Genomic DNA, 14,740 nt, shown 5'->3' with positions numbered 1-14,740 from the left:
TCACTTATCTAGAGCTTACTTTCAAAGAAGTCGAGTGGCTTATTAACGTGACTGGGGTGTGTTGTCTCAGTGTCTTCCTACTTTGTCTCATGCTGTCTGCTGCCAGCGGTTTAAGACACAAAACACACACGGGTCTCTCCTCTGACCCCACCATCCCCACCATGAATCCAAGCGCAACATAGGCTTCATCATATTTTCCTTTCGGCTGGCTTTTGGGTTAATTAGGCTGATGATGCTGAATCACCTGCTTTTTTGTGGTCCATGTAACAAATGTATCCATTGATGTTATTATGCTTACTACATACAGTACGCTACTGTGTTATGGTCTAAAATGCCCCCGACCTAGGCCACGAATTGCCCACCTAAATTCATAGGTTTATGGTTTACAAATTACAAATTATAACAAATGAATTTAATTATAAAGTAAGCAATATAAAAAAAGATTGTATAGGGGGAAAAATATATAAATTATATATTTGTTCATATACAACATGTATATTTTTATATTGCTTATTTTATAATAAAAATCATTTCCTGTAATTTTTTACCACAAACAATATTTATTTAGTGTAATTTGTGATAAATAATTTGTAATTTGTACATTGACAAACCCCTGCAAAATGTGCCATAAAATAATCATTTTGGGGGATTTGTATTAGTCGTCTCGACGGCTGTCACGTGCCTAGGGTTAATTATAATAGTAATAATATATTTGATAATAATAAACCTTTGAATGTATGTCCTAATATAACATTTGATAGAGATTATGTAGGGGGGCAATCCGTGGCGGGGGGAGGGGTGTGGGGGAATTTTAGCGAATAACACCTGTTTGTGTCCTCGGCAGTGTTGCCAACTTAGCGACTTTGTCGCTATATTTAGCGACTTTTCAAATCCCTCTAGCGACAATTTTTTAAAAAGCGACTAGCGACAAATCTGCCGACTTTTTCTTGTGTTACTGGAGACTTTTGGAGACTCTGATGTGTCTGTACTGACTCTTCTCAACTTGCCCATGCGCGAATCCGCCGTTAAGTGATCCCGCCCTGGCTTGTACGCGGGATGTAAATTAAAAATATCCTGTTCTGATGCATATTAAAAAATGTTCTTTGTCTAAAATAAATTGCTGCACAGGAATAAATAATGCTTTGATCAGTGAGCGCTAGCTCCGGCTGAAAGGAGCAGCATATTCCCGTGACTGCACAGCAGCTAACATGGATGTGAATGAGCTGCACATGTGCAAACGGTGTTGCAACGGACCTATCACTTACCGGCTTCTCCTTTGCTTGAAATAAAACTATTTAATTTGACCATTTTCTTCTTTTTTTTTCCTATTTATTTATTTTTTCTTCCAATGCACTTATTACTCACTGTTACAAAGCTTAAGTTCATAATTATATTGGACACATGGGGAAGGATTAGGGAAAACACAAAATGCAAATACGACGTAATTAGGTCATCAATATGCAAATATACGCACGACGTCATATAGCGACATTTGGCGACTTTTTGAGCAGACTTTAACTACTTTCCGTTGAAAATAGTTGGCAACACTAGTCCGCGGTAAAGTTTGATATTCGCATCTCTGAATTCAATAGCTGCGTAAATAAACCCGCGAATAAGATACCCAGATATATCTCCTCTCTACATTGTCTTTAAGCTACATCCGCCTTAAATTATACATGTTTAAAAGCATAAACACCATTATTCTCTACGGCGCAACGGATGATTTAGGGATCATCGCAAAATGCCGCACAGCAACAAAAAGCGTAGAACGATACTGATCTTCCCTTCTGTTCAGCGCCTGAAGGATCAAAAAGCAACTTTGTTGCCACACTGGAAACTAGAAATGCCAGACTAGTACTGCCTGATAAAATATTAATTTTTAACAAAAATACAGAAACATCAGCATACACATGGGAATAAATGAAATTACATATATAATATCGAATGTTTCCTTATATATTGTTCCTCTGCAATTAACATGCCGACGTTAAACCGTTATTGTTGCACTATGGTTCCACTTTTTCTCTGATGTTATTTTAATTTACTTGGATTAATGATCCATTTCTTTGTGTGTCATTATTTAGTTTCGAGTGAAAATAAAGAAAATAAAGATTAAATAAATCAATAAAGAAAAGCATGAATTAGAACAGGCACTTTCCTATTATTTTTCACTAATTCCCTCCCGTTCATTGCACCCCACCTGTCATATCTGTGTTCCCCACTAGTGGGGCGCGCCCCACACTTTGAGAACCACTGGGTTACACAGAGAACAGTCGTTTTCTAATTATAACAGCACATGCATGAAAATTGTGCAATATAGTTTATTTGTGTCTTCAACAAAACTATATGTTGTCTGACAAAAAAACACACACACTAAAACCAAAAATATAAACAAGGCATTTACAGTTATTATTGGAATGCAATATTCCAACACAATTATTGATACAACCTGTTCTGTTAAAAAGTTTTGGAACCATGGCATTAAAAAAAAAAAAACTATTTTCACTACATCTTCCATTTAGTCTCATTAATGAGTATACTTATTAGATCTCTCACTGTCGCTTATTTATTTGTCTCTGCCACCACTGATGTTTACAGACTTTATTCCTAAATTCTTAATTAAAACAAAAGGGAGACAAGAAGAACAGGTAGAATATAAAGTGCAGAAAGAGGAAAACACACAGTGTGATATATTTGTTTGTGTTTTGTTTTTGCATAAGACCTCAACACTTTTGCTAGAATTTACAAAATCCATCTGTTTCTCTTGCTCAGTTGGCCATAACCTGTGGTTTATTATCGTTTTGCTACTGATGCTATACATTTCTTAGCATCTGTAAAATAGTCTTTAACATTAATTGTATTTCTAAAAATATGGTAAAAAAAAAAAAAACATTTGTTATCCAGTGTGTAGAGCTGCTGATCTTCCCCAAACGGTATCTGAAATCTGATGCATCAGAAAAAAAAATGTCTTTTTGTAATTCTTCATCTGAAATCTCATCATCTTGCTCAGAGTGGAAACTTACTGATTCTCCCACACTACCTGCCCCACCATGCTGTCTAATCCCCCACAGTATCTGAACCCCACTGTATCTAACCCCTCCTGACTGTTCTGTGTGCTTATCTGAACTGTGATCTCTCCAGTCCTCTCTACCTCCACACATTCCCCTAAATATTGTGTCATTTGATTTCTCACATTCTTTATTTCCTCCCACCTGTTCACTGTCTGCTTGTGCATCACCTGTCTGTTCATCATTATTCATTAACCTATTCTCTGCAGTGTGCAGCTCGTGCTCCCGGTGCTGGTGTACAGCGTGTATGATTTTCCCTCATGTGTTCCTCTGAATGAGATGTCTAGAGTGGACTCTCTCAGAAACATCAGCACTGTACGCCTAAAGGAGACGACATGCTTCAGCGTAGGGTTTTTACACTTTAGAGACACCATTCTCACACTGATCACTATTTTACCGGATAGAGACAATTCCCGCTCGATATCCTCATCACGACACACAACAGAGAATAACACTATTAATGCCGTGTGCTCGCTGTCGGGAAGAGGAGTTTATTTATTTAAATTGTGTTTCAAACAAAAAAAGAGATAAAAAGCACTAGTGTAGCTGTCACAGATAAAGTATTTTTTGTTCAGAATATTTTTGGTCACATTTTGGAATACCAATTTTTTGTTTGTTATAAATGGTGTGTAATATTTAACTTTGTATTTTGAATCGTTCATTTGATTTATATGATAATATGAAAAATGTGCCACCTACAGGAGAAAACCAGTAGCGCTACACTAACCAGTCATGTGTTTTTATTAGCTGTGTGTACACAAAAGACATGAGGTTGCGAGTGTCAAGCGTGCAAGATAAAGAAAAGTGGTGTTTAAAATGTATCTGTTAATGTCTCCTAAATCCTGATTAGAAGGCACACGGTATGTTTGTTTATATTTTGATTATCATGCCTTTGTAATGTACAGTACGGTAAAGTTTTGTATTGACAAAAGTTTTGAAGTTTGTGATTAATTGAAGTGCATCATGGCGCATTCACTTCACAATCTGTCATTTTGATTGTAATGTTGTTTATTTTCATATTATAGTTTTTACACGGTGGCCATTTGATGTTTGTGAAGTTGACTGTCCTCACTTTGGAGAAGATGACATTAAAATTTAAGATGACATTAAAATCGAAGGCATCAGTTGAAAGTGTTTTTTCTGGTCAGGAAAAAATATTCGGGAGCCGTTATAACTAGTATGGTTTAAAACGTTTGAAAGAGCTCATTCGACCTCACACCAACTCCCAGCACACACACACACACACATATTAAGCCGCCCGCTGGTAGAGACATGAAGTAGCTGCAGATGCGGACTTTACCATCAGAAAAAAAACTCGATTACTAACAAACTGTTAACACTTAATAAACATACGGTTAAGATTATTTTTTATTCTTCATTAATTAATAATGTGATTCTAAAACATTAGTTTGTTAAAGTATACGGCAGAATGCATATAATACATGAGTAACTAGTGTCTCAGCCCCTAACACCCCCCTCCAGTCCTCACTATAATGGACTATTCCATGAGCGCGGCTACAGGAATGATTCAGGATATCAGAAGGGGCGGAGTTAGCTGAGTAGATGGGCGGGATTAGCTGTTCAGAAGGGGCGGGGTTTTCTCTCAGGTGTCTCATGCAACGGTAATGTGAAAGTGAAAGAGATTTTAGACTCACAAACAGAAATACAGGTTTAACAGGTTTATAACATTTCCGGGTTTAACAAACTAAATCTGGAGACGTTTGTCTGTAGATACGTGAGAAAAAGTTTAAACACTGTAATGAGGTAAATAGTGAAGATGAGCTGCTGTGAAATGTGGACGGACTTCAGCTAAAGCAGCAGATATGTTTATATGAGGAACAGAAAAGGTAAGAGGAGTTAGCATCATGCTAAAGTACATGTTAGTCACCAACGACTCAATAACCTGTTAAACTAATCCTCCAAATACACCGTGGAATTGTGCTTTCTAACAGTGTGTTTGTGTGAGTTAAGTTGTTTAAAAGGATGACTCTCTCTTTCTGTGTGTGTTTAGGATTTTATTAGTTTGAACCGACAGAAAGAGATAAAGATGGCGACTGCAAACAGTAAGTTACATTTACAGAGATGTAATTATGTGTTATTTATTGAAGATTAAACTAACTGAGTGTGTGTGTGTGTGTGTGTGTGTGTGTGTGCGTTTGTGTGTGCGTTTGTGTGTGTGTGTGTGTGTGTGTGTGTGTGTGTTTTCTACACAGATGAGTTTCAACTCATTGGTCCCAGGCATAGAGAGCAGTATAACCCCTCTGCTGTGACTCTCTCGTGTCGTCTGTCTCCTGAAATCAGTGCTGTTAACATGGAGATCCGGTGGTTTAAAGAGACAGACTGTGTTTGTGTCTATAAGAACAGACAGGTGACAGAGGGGAGACGTTACGAGGGCAGAGTGAGTCTGTTCACTCAGGAGCTGGAGAGAGGAAACGTCTCCTTACAGCTGAGACACTGTACAGAGTCAGATAGAGGACATTACCTGTGTCAGGTCACTGATGGAGACAGAACAGAGGAGACTACAATATGGATGAGTAAGTAACTCCACACTGCATAAACTCTACATCATCATCTGTCCTTCTTATTTCAGGATATTTAATTACACACTAAATGTGGCCTTTAGATTGTTAGAGTTATTTGATATTTATTAGAACAGATAATAAATATAGTGCTGAGAAATCAAACACACACATTAAGGGTAAAAGTGAGACATACATTGGACTACTGACTAACCTCAACTGACCTCAACTAACTATAATGAGTAACTATTAAAAAATGTAAAAATGTTAATTGGTCTGGATAAGGGTGTCTGCCAAATGCTATAAATGTAAATGTCTGATGTTTGAGATTTTTAGAGTAAGAATATCTGACTAGTGGTTAATAACAGGTGTATAACAGTCCAGAGAACACACATTAGTTAGTAACGTATCTGACTTGGCACACACTAATGCACTGTGTACACACTTCTCCACTTCTATACGGCTGTAAATTAATAACAGAGACTAATAACAGGAGTTACAGCTTTTAGTGTTGGACTTGTGTTTACACAAATCAGTCCACAAACTGATCCACAAGTTCACTCAGCTCCTGATTCTGCATTGGCATCAGATCCTCTCCCTGATGAATAAGGTGGCGGCTTTGCTCTGTGGCAGTAAGAGAGAGGCAAGGGCTAAGGAGCGAGGAATTGGTTCAATCCACCATTTCAAAAGATTAATATGATACAGCTCAGTGCTTTTGCACTTACCCGGCTGTTGCAGGCGATTTCACTGGCCCAACTTGTTCCACAACGGTTAAGGGTCTTGTTAAATGGGCCAGGAATGTGAATGTAGCACTGGGGAGAAGGAGCAGTAAGCGATCGCCCACCTTAAATACGCGTGACTGAGCCGGCTGGTCGTAGACCTGCTTCTTCTTCTCTTGTGCCCCTTTCATGTGCCGTCACATGATAGGGAGAACTTTGTTGATATTTGTTTAAAGTTCCTGTACAAACTCAATTACAGACCTGAATGGTGAGGGCTGCTTCTCAAATGGTTTCTTGGCACACATCACACTTTAGTTTTGACATGAATGGCGTATCTGGGTCAGTGAGTACTTCTTTGGGGAGGGTAAAAGGGTACGCTTATGATGGGGGCGGGTTTAGCAGGTGCTGTACACTGACCGGTGGGACAGTCTTGACAGAAGTCATGTAGCTCCACGTTGAGCCCCGGCCAGTGAAATGTGTCCATTATTTTCTCTATAGTGTTTTGCACCTCCCAAGGTGACCTCCAAAGGGTGTGAAATGTTCCAAACACATAAAAATAGTTAATACAAAATATAAAGTAAAAAAAAAACAAATTAACATGCACTTTACCTTTAAAAAGAATCGTGAGAGAGCAGTGTGTGTGTGATTGTGTGTGTGTAGTTGGCCTTGGATTTGCCCGTGGCATTACAGTTAAAGCCTCGCACTCCATTGTGGGAAATTCTTGACTTTGGAAATACTTGGAAAAGTAAAGATGTAAAATTGCGTCAGAGACAGAAGCGTTGTTACATGAAATTTGTCAGAGTGGAAGTTCTTTAGTCTTTAATAGTCTGGTCTGAGCTTTAGGCAGAGATCACTCATGTAAGTAAGGCACTGCACATAGCAGTCTCATTGGACTTTTTGAAGTTTTTAACAATAATGTTCTCTGCTAATGACAACTAAATAAGCTGCTTATTCAGAGTTAAGGCGGAAACACAACCAGAAATGAAACTAATTAATGCTGTAATAATACCTCGAATAATAATTATTAATGCTGTAACCTCCATAGATTTTATCTTGATACAGATAGAAATGTGAATGAACGTGGTGATGCTCAGCATTTTCATTCGATATGAAGTGTCTTATTCACCAGTGGATCATGGATGTGTGTTACTGCACTAAGTATTTAATTGTTTATTTATAAATTATTTATTATTCACTATGTTGTTATTTTAATATAAATATTAAACTTTTAGCTGAACATCCTTACACTAAAGTTAAGTTTTTCTCTTTATATTTTATCTAACATTACATTTCTCTCTGTTGTTTTACACGACACCTTCAGCACTGGTAAGTAAATAACTCGACTTCACACTAATGATAAACACTGATATTTTATAAACTTATCACATGTATTAAATTTTAATTCAGGAATCAAATAAAAACATAAACTATTTTCAGATGATGTTTATGTGAAGGACTCTGATCAGTAAGTGAGATTCCACTTCCATCAATCAGCTTCTTTCCCACAATGCACCTGTGTGTAACCCCACTGCACTGCAATAATGTAGACAGAGACGTTTACCATGTCGAGTAAAAGACACAACAAACATGTAACATATAACGCACACCACTGCCAGACTCCATCAGAATCTCATACAGAATCATATAAGAATAAAAATATAACATTTCCCAGGATTCCTCTGGATGGAACAGTTGTCTATTCTGCAAGTGTCCAAGTAACATTTGGAAAAATTCAGTATTTTTGTAATGATTTTATAAGCTGTGACTCATAATTGTGTTCTTACTGAAACACAGAGTGACATGACATTTCCTGACACTTCACAATAAACATAAATCAGAGCTTTAACAGTGTTCAGTGCTTGTAGACAGAATAATTGCCATCACTCGCTCTGCATAACAATCACACCATATTGTGAAAAAGCATTGAAGAGTTGACTCGGCCTAGCGTTTAGTCTCTTTAAGCTAACAGTAGTAAGTCATGTTAATGCACACAGCATAAAGACAACCTGACTGAACTGAGAACAGAAGTCCTTCACTTCATTTATAAAACTTCTATAATAGGAGAGAGGGATTTAGGAGTGAAAGAGAGAAAAACAGAACGAGATCACACATCTTCCCAAGTCTACTGCGACATATCATATGCTGTCGTAACCAGTATATAGACGAGGCAGTAGCAAAGCACATCATTCTGTTATCTGTACAGTTTTTTACATTGATAAATGTCTGTGTTTTTAATTAAAGGAAGTGGGAATCTGATATTCTGTATATTCCTTTATGTACTACAATAGCACATAGATATATTACAGAATATTTAACTATAGATTTAAAATACACCGGGGAAAATGCACATATACTGACATACTGTATATTGGTAAATACATGCAGATATCAGAAAATAGTATTTTCCAATAAATCACAAGATATTTCTGTTCCTTAAGGGGAACTAGCGGTATATTAGCACAATGCTACATTATACAGATTTACTGTGCGTGATGACTGATTGTTGTCTAGTTTTTCTCTTTTTTATTAAGACACACATCAGCTGTGTTTTAACCAGAGTAACAGTTACTTTCACATTTTTACAATGAATAATTCACATTTGTAATCATGCATTAAATCTTCACTCTCTATTATTTAATTTCACAGGACCCATTATGTGAGTATAAATCCTTTTCTCTGATAGTGATGTGTTGATGCTGCATGAATAATATATTTATTGTACAGATGAAATAGATTGGACTGTGCTGTGTGTTCAGAGTGCAATAGCACATAGATATATGAGCATCATGAGCACAGTGTAGTGAACACAACAGACTGTGATCGCTGGCAGAACATTCATCATGCTGTTGTCTAGTTTGTCATTAGTGTTCTACGCACACACACACACACACACACACACACACACACACACACAAATCTGACCTACACACTGATACTGAAAGATAAAAAGCTGAAGGTTTTTGTTTGATTGTAATTTCATAGTAATAACTACTACTTACAATAAAATTACTGATACAGACTTATATCACTGTAGTGTTAAAAAAATACACACAGTAATATTTCATTTGATTTACAAGTTTTGCTTATGGTGTGTAATGTGGTGGATAATGCTTGTGTATAAATGCTTCCTCATGCTCACAGAGCCCAGCGTATGTCCAGGACATCTGGGAATAAAAAATAAATAAATAAATAAATAAATAAAATGCACTGATGTAATAACCAGTTTCTCGAAAGCTTCTTATCGCTAAGTAGTTCTTAAGTTGTACCTTAACCTCTCTCTTAACGTTATGGCGCATTTCCTGAAACGTTCTTACGCTAAGTATTTCTTAGGTAAATCACACGTTCGTAAGGTTGGTCTGGACCAACCTTAACCCATTTTTAGCGTAGTTTCAGCTCAAGACGCTAGTCACCGCCACTGAGCAGCAGTCTTTATAAATCAGCGGCGTATGGAAGCACATTATGGCACATTATCAACGTTGTATTAATGATGGAATATAGGCCTACTGTAGGCCTGTTTAGGAATTTTATTTTATTTGATATCAGAACTAATAGAGTGACTTTTAATTAGCCTATTTCATAAAGTGACTAATGCATTAAAATTGGCAATCGCTTTTAATATTAAACAGGTGGCAAACAATTTGGCAGCGATACAGCGTGTTGTTGTGCTAAACTGAAGACGGTGCCATTCGCGGAGCCGTGTGGTCCATGTACATTTTGCCTTTAGACAAAACTTCAGCCCTTTTCATATTTTCCCTAAGGTCGCTATTAAAAAAAAACTTTTCGCCTTCCAAGGCAACAGATTATGGAGCTTCTTGAGCTGCTCAGACCTGCACTTGCCAGGCCAACGCGTCGTACTTACGTTCTACGTCCCGATGTCCAGCTGCTCGCTGCTTTTTGTTTAAAGCAATCTGTTTCATTGATCATTAGCCATTATCCATAACTGGATGGGCTTTTCTTTAGACACATTTTATTTTATGAAATTTTATTTAGTTAAATGAGAAAATAAACTTGGGAGTTTCAAACCCGGCCTCCATTCATTTTTATGAGTGAGTGTAATGTGTAATACACCTATCTCACCTATGCGGTTTGACTCGATGTGAGATGCGGTGTTATACCCTTATATCAGCTATGCGGTTTCGCGCAGTGTCCGTAAGTAGGGTTCATCATGATTCACCGCGAGTTTTTGCGCTGTGATTACGTCGACGGGCAATCCCGGCAGCTCACTTTGCCTAACATCGTATCTCACCGTGAGTCAAAGCGAATACAGTAGGTGAGATAGGGGTATTAGGCACCGTGAGCTGCCTCTAGCGCCCGCCCGACGTTCCGCAAAGATCTGCAAGGTCCGCGAGCTTCCGCATGTTAAACATGTTTAATTTTTTTTGCGTGGTAAAATGGAAACTTAACCACGGCACCAAAACTCGCGCTGAATCTGGACTTACGGCCACCGCGCGAACCCGTGTAGATGAGATACTGTAGATGTATTAAACCTCCACTCTGTCATCTCATCGTATTCATTCCATAAGTGCGCTATACAACCCCAACCACTGACATGCTTCACATTGTTTCTGAAGCTGGTGAAGAGTGTTTTGTCAGCTGTTTGTCAATCAACTATGATTGTATACTCGGTTCGTTTCACTGTCACCACAGGTTACATAAAAATATTTAATAATAATATTTATTAGAGATCTTATGCTGGGCTTCTGAGGGGGTCAGTGAAATGGGACACACAGGGGAAGACACACCTGTTTGAAGATAGTGTGGGATTATTAATTAGAAAATAAAAAGAGAACAAAAGATAACTGAAAATACAAAATAAACAGAGCTCGAAGACCGAACAGGGCTCTGGAAAACTAAAACTTACAGTATATCTACTCTGGTCGTTCGTCCTTACTGAGGATCAGGGGCGGACTGGGACCAAAAAGTGGCCCTGGACTTCCTGTCCCACAGCAGCCCACACCATAATACATTGGCTCATTAATGTAGAGATAATTTTTTAACACCAGTTACTAGTATAAAAATATAACACAATACAGAAATCAATGCTAATTAAACATATTATTTGAAGTATCACTGAACATACTGTATATTGGGTCATATCAGTAAAACAAAGAAAAGAAAAGAATATCAAGACAAACAACACACTGTATAAAACTATAAAGACAATATTTAAAAACAAATTGGCAATAAAGCTGAACAGATAAGCTGAAATAAAATCAGTAGCAGCATTAGCTCACGCTAGTAAACTAGCTACTTATTTTAATTATTATGGTAGTAATATATATTATTTTATTTTGAATTAATATTGACTATCATAATAATTACTAGCACAAGTTAATGCTGCTACTGATTTTATTTCAGCCTACATGTTCAGTTTGATTGTGATTCATTTCACTCAGCTTTGGTAGATCAGGGGAGAGGTGTTGGTCATCATCAGCAGGCACTGGTTCATCATCACTGACCTGCTGCACTTACAGCTTACACTGATAAGTGGTATATCTTACACTAATGAGTGATATATCTTACACTGCATCAAGATGAGCACCTGTGAAATGTTCATGATATCTCACAAACAAAAAGGCCAATGTGTCTTTTCCTCATTAAGTGTTTAGGTGAAAATCCTATATATACAAGTGTGACAAATATGCAAAGGAAAAAAAAAAATAGGAAGGGGCAAATACTTTTTCATGGCATTGCACATGTAGTCAGATTGTTCCACTAAGATGAAACTGTAGCAGGTGGAGTTATAGCACTTTCAAAATCACACTAACTTAACACTGATATGAATAACTTTGAATGATGAATGCTTTTTAGCACCCTTGTGACTCAATACAATTAGAGACAATTCACAGAATATTTTCTAACAGCCTGTAAATGATATATTTTGGTCATCATCAGCATGATGACCAATATATATATATATATATATGACGGAAAACATAATATTGGTTTTTAACCTGGAGCGTGCAGTCAGCTGTCAACCTAAATAAAAGCAGGGCTTTATTTATTGAGAAAGCTCAATAAATCGCGTACCGGCTGATGTCGCACATCGGCGGTTGTGACAGTTTTTAAGTGAAAAAAATGTAACATGTTTTATTTTAGGACCAAGGCTCTGTCTTTTGACTTTGGCTTTTATCTTCAAAGCGTTCAGTGTGCAGGTATGAGGACCTATAAATAGACACGCCTGGAAACTAGTGATGGGTCGTTTATAAACGATTTGTTTTTTTTGAACGAGTCTTTAACGTGATTCAGAAGATCAAGTAGTCTCGGAGAGTGATTCGTTCATTTTCTATTGGGTGCGCGTGCGCAAAGCATGCAAAATTATTCAAACTTCCCATCACTACTTGCAACCGCATGTCTAGATGTCTAGAGCTCTGCCTGACTGTTCAGAACTCCGCAGAGTGTCAGTCCGTTCTGATCGTTGCAGAGTATTTTCACACGGTCCTGCCTCTCGTGAGACACGCGTCATTACAGTGATTCAGTACATATGTGTTTGTTCCAGAGTTAATATGATAGAGCCTAAAAACTTTTTTTTTTCCAAAATGATCAGAGAAAAAGGAGAAAACAAACCAGTACAGGACAAAACATATTTACTGAGAACTGCTACATAATTTTTATATCTAATACTGTAAAGTTTTAAAGTTGTTCAGTAAAAGAAGCGAGTTGCTCGGTCTGTCAGCTGTGCTTCAGTAAACTTTTCTGGTGCCAGGAGAGACTCAGTCAAACACACACACGTTGTCTGTCAGAAAGGTCTCTGACCAAACGCCCGTGTCATAGACATAATGTATGCTAATACAAAGATCATAAACCATTGTAAATGTCTTGGTAAGATCCTGAAGAACAAAGGAGAGGAAGACAGAGAGGTGTCAAATCCAGAGACGAAGGTGTTGGCTTAAATTAGGGGTGGAGGGGGGGGAAGTAGACAGAGAGACAGATAGAGAGAGGGAGAGAGGGAAAGAGAGACATGAACAGAAAATGAGAAGGGAAGCGTGGGAGCGTTCGCACCTTTAAGAACAGACGCAAGAGAAGACAGGAAGAGGAGCAGCAGGGAAGATTTAACACATTAATATCAGATCTTTGAGGAAGATAGCAAGAGAGTAGAAATAATTCCTTTTATATGAAATAATTCCCTTACATACACTATTGCATGAAAAGATTTTTGCAGAGAAACTTACAAAGACTAATAAAGCATTTTTGGGAATCTCTTTTTTGTCAGATCCTCAAGTAAAAGACATCCGGGTTTATCAGGTGAGTAAACTGTAGTAAACTATTAAATTTCATAAATCCCTTACTGATGCTTTCAGCAGAAAACAAAATCCCGAAATTATTATAATAAGTCTATTACCCAGTGATGGGTTAACCATATAGTTCGCATCAGAAACAGAACTGACACATTGAGGAGTTTGTTAATGTCACAAATGGAGTTGAGGCAGAATACAAGTACAGATCTTTATTTAATATGGTAAAGTTTTACCATTATGAAGGTTCATGTAAAATCCAACAAACACGTGAACTATGGCTAGGGTTCGGCTACAAACTAAAGGCTAATGCTAAGGATCTTGCTAATGCTAAAGCTAATACCAGCAAACAAAACAAAAAGTAAAATAAATTTGGATTCTTAACAAAAGACTTTGAACGCCTTTAAATAGACAAACTAATTAAACTTAACACAGTGCAGGTGATCACAATTAACATCATGTGACTGACATGTGAGGTGCTACAGTCCTACAGAACACACACAACAGGAACACACAGGGAAAACATGACAGTTAACAATTTACTGTGATTACTGATGTCATAATTATTGATATGATTGTAAACAATTTGTTTAAATATTAACAAAATAAATCATAAAGCAAGAAAAAAGCTTAATAAATTATAACCTTCACACATATTGAAGTTCATCTGCAAACTTTGTCTTAAATTTAATCTATAGAGACAAAAAAAATATTTAATTTAACATGAGGATCTGTGTAGAGACTCAACACCAGGAACAACATTAATTAACTTAAAACCATTTTATTAAAATCTGTAGGGCAAATTTAATGTCACTTCAGAAAACAAATCATAACAAACTCTCAGTGTCTGAATTGTGTTGTGTGTTTTAATCATGGCTGACTGATGGTCATGAAAACAACATTAAACACAATAAGTATCTTTACAATCTTGGACAGTTAATTTTGATGCATAAGTACATTAATATATTGTGTTACTGTGTAATGCTAAAAAACAAAACAAAAGAAAAAAGCCATGTAGACACTTTAGTGGCCCCTCGGATATCAAGACGCAGAGAGTTTCAAACGGGTGTCATTTTATTTCTTCTTCTCAACGAGCACCATGTAACATGAACACTGTGAAAACTACAGAAGAAATACAAATACTTTTATGTAGCTTCACAAATAAATTGCACATACATTATGTTCACATGAATCATGTT

The sequence above is a fragment of the Clarias gariepinus genome, chromosome 24, assembly GCF_024256425.1.
Source record: "Clarias gariepinus isolate MV-2021 ecotype Netherlands chromosome 24, CGAR_prim_01v2, whole genome shotgun sequence".
NCBI lineage: Eukaryota > Metazoa > Chordata > Actinopteri > Siluriformes > Clariidae > Clarias > Clarias gariepinus.
Note: the sequence above shows the minus strand (reverse complement) of the source record.